Below are 12,832 nucleotides of genomic sequence, written 5' to 3' on the forward strand. Positions count from 1 at the left end.
CATATAAAATAACAAAATGCGTTGAAGTACACACAAAAGACACATCATTTTAAAGAACGGTAAATTTAAATTAACATAAAATACATATACATGGATGAGATAATACATAGTGACCACACAATGTTAGGCGTATAGTTTAACAATTATAACAATCACTACTTAATTCTGGTTTTATTTTCTTAGTAAAATATATTATTGTTATTTTACACTACAAAAACATGACACTTTCTCTTATTTAAAGCATTTTAAACTAAACATTGATAGGTTATTAATACAGGTTTGTTTTAAATATTAAGAAGTTTAATAAATGTGGACATAATTGGACGGGCTCTGTTATATTTTGGAAATAATTCTTTACTTACAGCATTTAAATACGGACATCAAATAATAAAGTGAGATTCATCCTCGATGTTATAAGATATATTTGCGTTGATCTCTTTCAATGTTCTGGTGTCCGTTTCTATAGATAATTTAGCAATAATGTTCCTATGCTTTTTATTTTCAACATTAACAAGATACGATGATCTTTCAAAAACTGGTTGAGTTACATGACGTCACACTGACATTGCAGTTAGTTATATACTTGTCTCATAATCTGTTTTTGGCCTGGGGCGTAGCCCTAAGGCCATAGCAATGATACAAATTTCTGAGACAGTCAGAATTGGCTGGCTGCCAAAACCCACGAATTAATGAATTCCTAAAAGTCCGATTTACCACTTGGCGGTAATTCATGCGCAGTCAAAGAAGTTCTTCGCAGATCTCAATAAAACGCCTTGTAAATACAGAACATCACTGTATAACATGACAGTGTCATAAAACGAGTAAAAAATATTATTGAAGCAAAATTTCTAAGAATTGGCTACGACGTAGTTTTTATTATTGTTTGCATATTCATGCGAGAATAAGTTCCTCACTTGACGGTCTAGGCCGAAAAGATACGAATGTCTACGGAGACAGTATGAAGATTTTTTTTCTGATACATTTTTTACGACATAACATTTGGTATTTATAAACATATTTTAAGACATTGTTATTTTATTTTGGGTTAACGAGAAATTCAAGAAAAAAGAAAATGACAAAAACCACAACAAATATTCATGATCATTCTCGGAAATTTACGAAGTTACCGGATATGATATTTCACTGCGCATATCGAGCGCGAAAAGTTCTACGTGAGACAATGTACACAATCTGTACACTGCTCTTTATCAGGGTAAAGGCCCAGTCTCACTATGATGCCGGCGGAGCCCCGGTGCGTGATCCTGGATCAACCGGGGCTTTACCGGGGACGACCGCGATGAACCGGTGAAAACCGGGGCTCCACAGGGAAAGTATTAAAAAGTTTAATACCTCCGAAATGAACCGGGGATCACCGGGAAGGACCGGCAACGACCGGCGCGGCACCGGGAACAACCAGGACGGCACCAGGACCAACCGAGACGGCACCGTAGCTCCACCGGGGCCCATACAGACCCCGGCAGAGCTACGGCAACGCCCCGGTGAATGCCGAAAGTTTCCCGGCATAGCTACGGTATATAAAAAAACCGGCGCTCTTCCGGAACGCCACCGGCATTCACCGCGGCTCCGCCGGGGCATTACCGGCGACGAACGGGGTCAAGCCGGGGCTTTGCCGTAGCTCTGCTGGGGTCTGATGCCGGTATAGACACGTGAGTGCCGGTGGTGTTACGGTATACCGGGGTTCTGCCGGGACGCTTCATGCTTTCACCGGGGCACTACCGGTGACAACCGGAGCTATGCCGGGACGCTGCCGGCTTTCACCGGGGAACTACCGGCGACAACCGGTGCTTCACCGGGATGAACCGTAGCCAGTCCGGCTTGACCGGGACTCTGCCGGGCTGTTGACCGGCTTCAACCGGGGCGGCACCGGGAAATAGTGTGACTGCGTTAAAAAAAATCTACGAATCATCCCGGTACTCGCCCGTCGACTGGCGTTAGCAAACCGGGATGGACCGGGACTCTACCGGCAAAAGTGAGACTTGGGCTTAAGTGGATTTTCTTTGTATACACATTACAAAGGAAGTATGAGTGTTTTCCTGATCTGTTAATTATGTAATGGTAAGCTATTTTAGGCTATTGAAAGTGATTCATTTGACGCCAACAATAACAGTTTTTTGCGGCCATGTTGTTGTTGTTGTATATCTTCACCGCATTTGTAGACGAACCTCTACCATATCTGTAAAGTTGAACAACAGGTTATCGTTCCCACAACCAGTATCGTGTTGTCCTCCACCGTCTATGTACACTGTAGTATATACACAACTATTGTCTTTTCTTGCAGTCTCTGAGCTTCTGCACTCAACCGCTAGGGTCAATTCGTATAAATTCGGACAGAGAAAGAAATTCGGACAAAACATTCTAAAAGCATGTTACGTCACACTAGACCTAGCCCTAGGCCTTCAGCGCCTACAGCGCTTTGATTATTATTGGGATAAACTTATCATTGGTTACAGATTCGGTAATCGGTTTGGTTAAGAATGTTCCGTACTTTCGATGACCATTTGTTTGCAATATTTTTCCGTTGAATGTCTAATCTCTGTAATAGTTCAATTTTTTTAAGAATACAATTTTCCTGTTTTACTGTTTGTAATAAAAAATAAATATATTGAACGATCCTGACAAATCTGTCAATGCACAAGGGTAATCGACCAACTTCGGTATAAAGCACTAATCAATTTTTTTACTTAAATGTTCTTTTACAAAATTTACGATGAGCGCGCTCAATATTTTCTGGTTTGATGAATTCAAACTTCGCAGTTATACTTTAAACTATATTATGCATATGCATCAAATAAATTAAACATGATATTTATAGGTACGTTCATATCTTTTGTTAGGTTGAACATAGAAAGCCTTGGTTTTAATGCTTTGGCATATTGTGTATTTGTTGCAGAAGCAAATGAGCCACCACATAACAATTTCAAGATAATGAATATTGTTCATAATATTTCTTCACCTTTATACGTCCATCTTAATGTTTTATTGATTTAACGACCTTTTCGGAATATAATGACTTTGTGTTTAATGTTAACTGTTAAAGGGACCTTTTCACAGATTTTGGCACATATAGAAGTTTGTCATTAAATGCTTTATATTGATAAATGTAAACATTGGATCTAAAAAGCTTCAGTCAAAAATAGAATAAAATTAGGAAAGAAAAAAGGTAACTCTCAACTGGGCTCAAACCACTGACGCCTGGAGTAAAAGTCGAACGCTTAGATCACTCGGCCATCCGAGCTCAAACAATGAGTGATGTATTTAATACTATATATAAGCAATTCTCGTAGTGTCACAAACTATAACGACAACAACAAAACTCACCGAATTATTTAATCGTTTCGTGTTATAATATTTAGGTTTTTAAATCGTCAAATAATGGATATTTGAGAGCATGGTTAATGTTCAGTATCACTGTTTCCCCTCAAAGGTCATAACTACAACGAAAATTTGCAAATTTAAATCATTCTTGTTTAATTTTGTCAATTTTTTGTCAAAATATTGGGCTCCAATCAGATGTTCGCTCTACGGCAGTTCGTTCCTTCGGATTACGACGGTATCGTTTTTATTAGCATTTGTTCCGCTTTTCTTATTATTTATGTAGCAATTGAAACATTTTTCTTTAAATGCCTTAAGTATATACGTGCTTGAAATTATCTTCTAGTTCTTAATATCCTTGTATATCTGATAAAGAGTATAAACCAGTATTTTATTACTTATGTAATCAGGGTTCGTATTACTGATGGATATTGTATTGTTTCCTTGTCCGGATTTCGTGTCAATTCTGTAGCTTGTATAAGTGTACTACTCTTTGGATTATTTTTCATGACCAGACGATGTGCTGCGCCAAACTCCCATTCTCTTAAAGTGATATTATGGGCATCTGAAGGTTTATATGTGTCTATCGCAACCGTTGTTTATTTTTGGTGTTTTCACTTCATATACATTTATATTTGTTAATGCAGCATCAACATACTAAAACAATATCCCGGAAAGAGAAAAAAAAATAATTTGAATATCAACCGTACATTCGTTTGACAACTGATCGTGCATGTACGATTTGAACCTAAACTAAGTTTTAGTGCAGATTCGTTCATACGACACAATTTTGTTTTACGGATCATTTCGGCTTACAGGACTGGGTGGATCACGTAAGAATATCGAATATAAAATATATTTTTATAAACAACTGGTAGCAAGATGAGTTGCAGATAATTGGTCAGTAACCACATTTTAAATAACTCCTTTGACCTGTTAATTCTTTTCAGCTCAATTCAACAGTGAAAAATGCCCATAATATCACTTTAAGTGAAATTTCACGATCAAAAAGCAAGTTGAACGGTCATTAACCGCTGCTTCATTTTCCGTAATTTGACTTGAAATGCTTGTAGAGCTATATTATTTTTTTTAATAGTTATGAGCTATCTTGTGCAATACCTTGATTTCGATGAGCCTTCTATTGTTCGTGTGTTGATATGTGAATTATTTAATAAGAAAAGAGGCATAGATGAAATTCGCAAGCACAGTTTTAAAACAATTCTGAAAACCCAATCCGTATTTTTTTTGCATCAACAGAACATAAGATTTACTATTTATATCCATTTATTTCTTGAATTTGATAATTATTATTATTATTATGGTGAATGTGGTTTCGAATTAAGTTTGTGCATACTATATACAACCTTGTGAATCACATGTTTATTCAAGTGTTATATGAATTAGATTTTTTTATTAAATAGCATCAGATGTACTTGTATATAGTCAACAATGTGAAATCATGTTAGTTTGTGACCTAAATTCAAGAGTAGGCGAGCAGCCATAAATAATGGAAAAAAATAATCTTGACCGTTATGTGCAAATGCCTGTTTCAAATGAGGTCGCCGTGATGTAGTGGATATGGTATCCGCCTAGCGATCGGGAGGTCACGGGTTCGATCCCACTGTGGTTGCGTTCTTTAGATTTCCCCTATAGACACGAAGGAAAAAGGACTCGAGAGCGTTTCATATAAGCCTAAGGCTTGTTTTGCAATCGAGCTTAAATAAATAGGTTTACAAAAATGCCTGTTTATATTGTTCCGCTCAAAAAATACCGGCTCGCTCATCGTTTGGTAGTCATGTTAATCAATTTGGTAAAAAGGTGTTGGCATTTTGTAAAGAAAATAGTTGGTTGTTAATGGCAGATTAGAGCCGGGTCATTTTACATGTTTTAACTGTACTAGGGGCTTTCGCAACTCGAACGACTAACGCGTGACCGTTGTTCTCAGTTCAACAATGACTTTCGGAATGAAATATACTGGCTGTTGGCCGTCTTCGCAAATCATTATGGCCCGACAAAAGCTGCAAAACACGTTCTATGACTGTAAACATATATACAAAAACGGTCCGTCAATTGTGAACAGGACGTCATTTTAATAAGCCAAATCGACATATTGTAAAACAAAACGTATTGCTAAAAATAAATTATATAGTAAAGAAAGTAAAACATTTTCAACGATAAGTTTTTATCATTGTAAGCTTTTATCAATCACACATCATCACAGTTCTCTCAATGTTGATGGATACGCATAAAGAAATGAAACACTTCATATTGATGAATTAGATCGCGCATTAACAGTTCTAGAAATACAACACAAAAAACAGTCTTCACACAACTGAGCTCAAAACACAACTCGTTTTGCATTGGGCAAGACTTGCAAGGGGCAAAACTTGCGATCAGTTTAGTGACAACAAACATGCACGAATATTACATATTCGTACCATATAACAATCAAGTACAATCGCAGAACAACATGACAGCACAAATTTCGATCTATAAATTTTATAACACAGTATAACTATGATCTGTATACATCAATTCTATTATTATGTCCTTAATTGGTGTTTTCAAGGCCAGGGTAAAAACCAGAGATAAAAATTCATCAAAATCCCAATGTAAAATAACTCTGGAAAACTGTACCCGAAAACAACCAATATTAACATGTAACTGTGAACATTGTGTAATACAAACATAACGTGTCATTTTAGCCAACTTATTAAAGTAACAATCACGCTCAAAAATATCGAATATTTCGTTAAATAAAGCTAACCCATAAAAAAATCAATGTTCCTTTAAGCAAAATGCAAAATTTCAACGTTAGATGTTGTCTGGTAGAATTCATTTAACGAGATACAAAATGCTCGTTTTTATTTTTTGTGGCCACAAATAATTCCATTTTTATCTCCCGTGAAATATCCGAACATTTACGGGCGAACACGAGATTGGATACGGTAAGCGTCGGAAGCATGACGTCGCTCTCATGAATAATCATTCTGTGAAATCAATATGAATTCTGGGTAACTGGAACTTAGCGAATGCGAAATGGCTTGTATAAATTATGCAAATGAACGCAAACCCGAATGAATCCGATCCTGGCTCGAAAGCGAAAGTAGATTACATCGTGGAACGATATTTAGATATTTTGATGCTTAAAACTTGCCGAAAGCTTGTAATATAACGTTTTTACATCAATGTTACTTGTTTTTAGGGTCTTCCTATTGTAATTAACCATCGTATGGTACTACTTGTTTTCGAATGTTTTTATATAGCATGATACAGTAACCGTATGTATTGGTGAGCGTGATAGTGACTTTAATGCGGTTCGAATTATAAAAAAAATAAAAGTTGACTGATCGAAGTCTAGCGAAGAACTGACCAAACAATGAACACCCCGTGCACATTCCCGCCTATGTCCGCCTGAGTGACCATTACTCACGTGACAACCACACGCATGAACGAACCGCACATATACCAGTTTGTGCGGTGCGTTATGTTTAGACATACGTTCTGTGCTATACTCCGTAACGCAAAGAACTGAAAAATATCAAAGCAAAAACGCAACTAGAGCTTTGTCACAGACGTGACGGATACCCCCACATGCCGCATTGAGACTGACTATTTTGCATTCTGTCATCACAAAAAACAGCGGACACCATGAGCAATGTTTAAAACGCACTAAGTGACCCCGTGCCCCATGTTCGAGCTTGAACTACACATTATCTAGATACAACTTCTGACCAAGTGTGGTGAAGAACGGATTAAAACTACTTGAACTAGAGAGCGTACACCATGCTGAATGTGTAAAACGTAATAAGTGACCCCGTTACCTAGTTTTTGATTTGGCATGGCCCATGTTCGAACAAGGCTTTAAGACCATCTAGATAAAACTTCTGACCAAGTTTGGTGAAGATCGGATGAAAACTACTTAAATTAGAAAGCCGACACCATTCTGAATGTTAAAAAACGCTATAAATGACCGCATGACCTAGTTTTTTTGCCCGGCATGCCCCATGTTCAAACTTGACAAGACATCATCTAGATACAACTTCTGACCAAGTTTGGTGAAGATCAGATGAAAACTACTTGAATTAGAGAGCGGACACCATGCTCAATGTTTAAAACGCACTAAGAGAACCCGTGACCTAGTTTTTGACCTGCCATGATGATATATGATGATAATAAAAGCGCCGGTGTGTCATAAAATGGTGCAGACTTATTTATTGACTGCAACGAGTGTTTTTCCATATTAGTTTAAATTTTCATATACATATTCGAAATATGTAGTCATCCTGAAACATGGTGTAATGGCGCCATTGTCCCTTTTTTCAAAAACAGGAGATAAACATGCTGAATCTAACTATCGACTTATCAAGGTATTGCATTAGAAAAAAATCAAGTTGATATATTTTCAATTAAATTGCGCAAGCGAATTAATGTTTTGTGTGAGCAGAACAAAATATGAAACCAAACAGGCCTTCTAGGGGGGTCCGGGGGTATGCTCCCCCCGTAAAATTTTAAAATTGAGCACTTGACTTTCTGCATTTTGGGCCATTTTATGGCTATTTTAATGTTAGCTTTTTAACTTACAAATTGTTGTTGTAATTCTTATGTGCTGTCGAATGCAGCTATTGACTCTTAGTCTAACGAGATTTATGACATTTAGTTATCGGGGAATGCAATGTTAGACTGAACCGCCTGTCTAATGATACAAAGGTCATTATAATGTCTTGAAAATTCAAACCAGTCAAAAAACACGTTTTTAAGGGAGATTCAATGGCCGATTTCCAAATCTGTGCGATTTTCAACCGGCCAAAATCTGATTTCAAACGGCCGATTTGGCCGGCGGCCGGCACTTATTGAGAACTCTGGTGAGAATGTTTATTTAAAGGGGCCTTTTCACAGATATTGGCATGTTTTGAAGTTTGTCAATAAATGCTTTATATTGATAATGTTAACCTTGGGTCTAAAAATCTCCAGTAAATAAAACAAGAATACAATTAAAGAATTTTAAAAAAGTAACCCTCAATGGGGCTCGAACCACTGACCCCTGGAGCGAACGTCCACTGCTCTATCCACTAAACCATCCGCTCTTATACCGTTTCTAACGTATTTTTACCTGATATATGCATCCTCGTAGTATCAAAAAATACGACAACAGAATTATCCAAATTATTCAATCGTTTCGCGTTGCAACGCTTTATAATTTTCAGGTTTTTAAATCGTCAAAAGATGCACAAATATCATAACTTCAAGAAAAATGTGCGATTCTGAAACATTTTTTTTTCAATTTTGTCAATTTACCAAAGCGTGAAAAGGCCCCTTTAATACATCGCGAAACGGATTTAGAGGTAGTACGATTGATTGCATTTTTTATTTTGCACAATATAATCTAGAACATAACTCATAACAAAGCGAAACTTTATTGAGTTTTTATTGATCATGAAAGGCGTTTGATACTCTTATAAACAAGGCTTCTTTATGGATTTAATTAGTATAGGCAGGACTTAGTTGTCGAATGTTTTAGATGATCAAGGCAATATACAATAATTTTAATTGTGTTAACAATTATAACTTGTCATAATAATAATAAGTCATTAACACTTTTGCCGATTCATTACTGATGTCATGAAACTCCGTGAGGAAAAATTACAAGCATGTACTGCCTCTTAAATAAATAGTGCATGTAACCATAAATGTATTGTCTATATATTACGTGTTTGCTCTTTTCTTTTGTGCTGTTAATATTACACGTTCGTACATAATGTTTGAACACTTTCATTGTAGTTTTTGTTATTTGCATGATTGGATTTGTATTGTATTGAAGCACTTTGACTATAAATTGTTTACTTGTATGTAAATGGCCAAAGGCGTTTGCCAATATTTCCAAACAAAACTGAAAACTCGATGATGATTAAATGTCGAATTATGACAACGACGATGACCCAAATAATGCTGGCAATGACAACGACGATGGAACAGTCGAATTGAAGTTGGGTGTACAACAAAGTGCGCTACTAAAGCGCCCCCTATTTACACAAAGTGAACAATGGGAGTGCCTTTAGTGCATTAAGTCCCTAGATCAACTTTTTGGCAAAACATAAGACAATCATCTTAATATGTATGGATTTTAATTGCTCTTCCTCTGCTAACCGTTAACCTATACAAAAAAGTTACTGCAACTTTTTCATACAATGTTACCAGACGCGGTTACAGGATTTGGGTACGGCGTGAGTGTATATATTTATCAATAACCGACCATTTAAAAACACACCAAACGGCGCTACAAATATACTGGACATTTAAGTGACGATATGCATTTCACGTTAGTGTGTGTCGGCATGCGTGCGTGCGTGCGTGCGCGCTCGTGTGTGTGGTGGCAAAAAAGATGTTAAAGTTGTCTTTTTAAGTTGTGTTGACTTTTCTTATCGGATGTTTAACATAACTCAGCGAACTTGAGTTATTTCGCTAGTTATTAGACTACGCCCAACAGAAGCATTATGCTTACATATAGCATACTGTAAAATTGGCTTCGAGTGATTGAAAAAAGTGGAACCTTGGCAAATTTAAGTGGTTGGAGCGTCCGCCGTTTCCGCCCTACTTTAAATCCTGCTATCATAACAAATAAACTATCCGTGTTTGTTCACCGTTGTCTTCAAGACGAAGTGGAAAATAAACAAACGAAATCTAAACTGGTTTCATATGTTTATGCTAAACATGTACATGCACGCGGATATTGACAAGTGGCGTTCACAGCTCCGATTAATCTGAAATATTCACTGAGATGTTAACACACCATTCAGAAGGCATACAATACCATTTATTATACTTCCCTATATACAACGGATATTCAAGCATTATTCGAACATTCAAATCAGTATTTGAGCAATAAGTACTACTATTCGGACTTTCGCCTTTAACTTGTTACGACCCCATTTTATACAAGTCTTTGACAGATTCATGACTTGTTGTTTGTTCACTGCATGTCTTTTCAAATTTACGCAACATTAAAAAGCGTTGTGATCGGCTTAAACTTCTGCTGTTGGCAATTAAAAAAGGCGTAAAACGCCAGAACGCCAGAACGAACATAAACGAGCCATATACTTGTTTTTTCGTGTGATGGCGAGTTTGAATAATTACAGGCTTACAACGCAAGCACGACAACCGACCAGGATGCGCCGATACGACAATTATACCCTGTGTCGTAATTCGTGTTGTCGTTTTGGCGCTATTAAAACCGACCAAATTGCTAGAACAATATGGCAGAAATCAGTCAGCATATAAACTGATCATGAAATAAAAGCGATGAATATTATATAAGACCATCTAGACTGTTTTACTTGTCGCCTTCACCCGTGAGCAGGAAGCCAATGCTTTCGGTCGATGAGTCGGAGATGACCGGATATCCGCCTCGTTACCCAGGATTTCGAACGGGTCCGGGGCCGTTACACCGCAGAACGGACCTGGATACAGTATAATAGACAAATTAAATTATACTTTATTTCATTTGTTTTTATTTTACTTGTTCTTACAACTTTTGTGTGTATTTTAGATTAAGACGTTAAAGGTCATGGCATTTGTATGCCCCCAGATCGTACGATCGGGGGTATATTGTTTTTGGCCTGTCTGTCATTGTATGTGTTTGTCTGTCATTGTATGTGTGTGTCTGTCCCAAAACGTTTACCTTGGTAATAACTTTTGCAATATTGACGATAGCAACTTGATAGTTGGCATGCATGTGTATCTCGTAGAGCTGCACAATTTGAGTCGTGAAAGGTCAAGGTCATCCTTCAAGGTCAAAGGTCAAATATATGGTTCAACGCGCATTATGTGGGCATTGTGTTTCACAAACACAACTCTTGTTTAAGTTCTTCATTAATTGCTTTTAATCTATTATGCAATGGTAAATTGCATTTTTTTTACATCAGGACAGGACATTTCGCACTGACCTACACAAGGTTATTGCGACTGTTGTATGCCTATTTCTTCGAAAAGGGACATAAAATAATATAAACTCAAATTACACACAATTCAACACAAAAAACATGCAACGAATTTAGTGTAACACAGTATTAAATATAGTTGTATAACATTTATGATAAAAGTGGTAACAATGTTTATATAAGATTAAAACAGTCATCAAGTTGACAAAATTAGTAATGTTTTCAAATCAATGTTTTAAAATTAGTATATCATACAATTGACAATTATAATTTCACACGTTAATTGTCTGAATGCAGTCTATGCTACTTCATGGTGATTCGGGTTTCTATTTGCAATCTTAAACTGGGTTGATTTAATGTATGTAAAGGGAATATAATTTTCATCGTTTGCGTTTAGGAATTTGAAGAAAATTATTTTCCCATATTAAATGCAATGTTATGAACGTTTTGGCGCACTGAAGTGTGCTCGAGAAAATCGAGTGTGTTTGGCGGTTTTCGTCATTCAGCTTCGGACAGTCGTACTATAAAGACCTAGTTAAAAATTGTGTTGTTTTCTTTTTTGCAATTTTATTACTATTGAAGTGTGAATGAATTTTCGAACTCAATTAGAAAATTCAGGTATTGGTTAACTTAAAGATGACAAACACAATAGGCGGATATTGTATATTTGTATGAATGAAATGTTTTTCATTTAGATAACATTACTTTTGTTGATATGTATCGTTGAATATTATATCAATTTGATGTGTCTCATGTTTGATGCAGACTGTAGACTGTTGAAAATGTATTGACAATTGTATGTCTTGTTTTGTTATTGTTTTCTTTTGTGGTAAGTTAGATAATAAATTGTATTTTATTTGAGATCACACGCAATACGGGACGTTACGCGGAGTTTTCGTGGCTTATTTACAATATACATATTGCTGGTCATACACCTATAGATACAAAACAGAAAACCAAAAGAAGAATGGAAGTGAAATTAAAAATGAGTCAACGGCCGCACGAGACGCACGAAGAAGTATCCGTACGTATTTAAAATATGTATACGCGAGTTCATCGAACAAACCTGTTTAAGAGGTTTGTCGGGCATTGCATTGCTATTTGATTCGATTATTAACAGTATCGAGAATCATCGCGCTCATGCTTAATACATAAGTCAATATGGTGGAATAATTCTTGTTAAATTAATCAAAAATAATATTTATCATTGTATTGTTGAAAACACATTAAGAATCTATTATTGACATACCTAATTATATCGCTGAATATCTTCATTAACATATTTCTGGTCTAAAGAAAACTTTAATTCACCTAGTTCACGCGATAGGTCTTATTATATAACGATTTTTAAGCGAACTGACCCTGATACCTTGCGGTTTGGAATGCAATGCATTTAAAGTGAGGCACGCTTCACTGCTGAACGACGGTTGTTTAAAACTTTGTATTTACATGTTTTAAATGTTCAATTTCGATAACAAGGTTAAAATGGTTTGGCCAAAACGAATATCAGGATAGGGAAAACGATACTTAAATATAAACTAGTACTCAGACAGAATATGGAA

Source organism: Dreissena polymorpha, chromosome 2 (assembly GCF_020536995.1).
Source record: "Dreissena polymorpha isolate Duluth1 chromosome 2, UMN_Dpol_1.0, whole genome shotgun sequence".
In the NCBI taxonomy this organism is placed as follows: domain Eukaryota; kingdom Metazoa; phylum Mollusca; class Bivalvia; order Myida; family Dreissenidae; genus Dreissena; species Dreissena polymorpha.